Source organism: Sinocyclocheilus rhinocerous, unplaced genomic scaffold (genome assembly GCF_001515625.1).
Source record: "Sinocyclocheilus rhinocerous isolate Xijiao unplaced genomic scaffold, SAMN03320098_v1.1 scaffold15198, whole genome shotgun sequence".
Lineage (NCBI taxonomy): Eukaryota > Metazoa > Chordata > Actinopteri > Cypriniformes > Cyprinidae > Sinocyclocheilus > Sinocyclocheilus rhinocerous.
Window position 1 is genome coordinate 9218 of NW_015661409.1, and position 319 is coordinate 9536.

Below are 319 nucleotides of genomic sequence, written 5' to 3' on the forward strand. Positions count from 1 at the left end.
GAGCTCCTCATGCACCTCCGGGAAGAATGGCACCGGAGGGGGGCGCTGAGAACCAGCGCGACCTCCACCGAGAAACCCCTCGTCCAGCCTCGAAGAATCGGGACGCGGTGGAGAATTCCACACGAGCCCGACATTCTCGACGGCCCGGGAAAGCATAGCCGTCATCTCTGGGTCTGGCTCGGACAACGCTGTCACACACGAAGGGGGCAACGCAGCTGGGTCATCATCCCCAGAGAGAGAGAGCGCTCGCCCTCCGATTCAGCGATTGACATCTGGTCTCGGGCGGGCAAACCGAAGGAAACGGCCGGTTCCCCCCCCA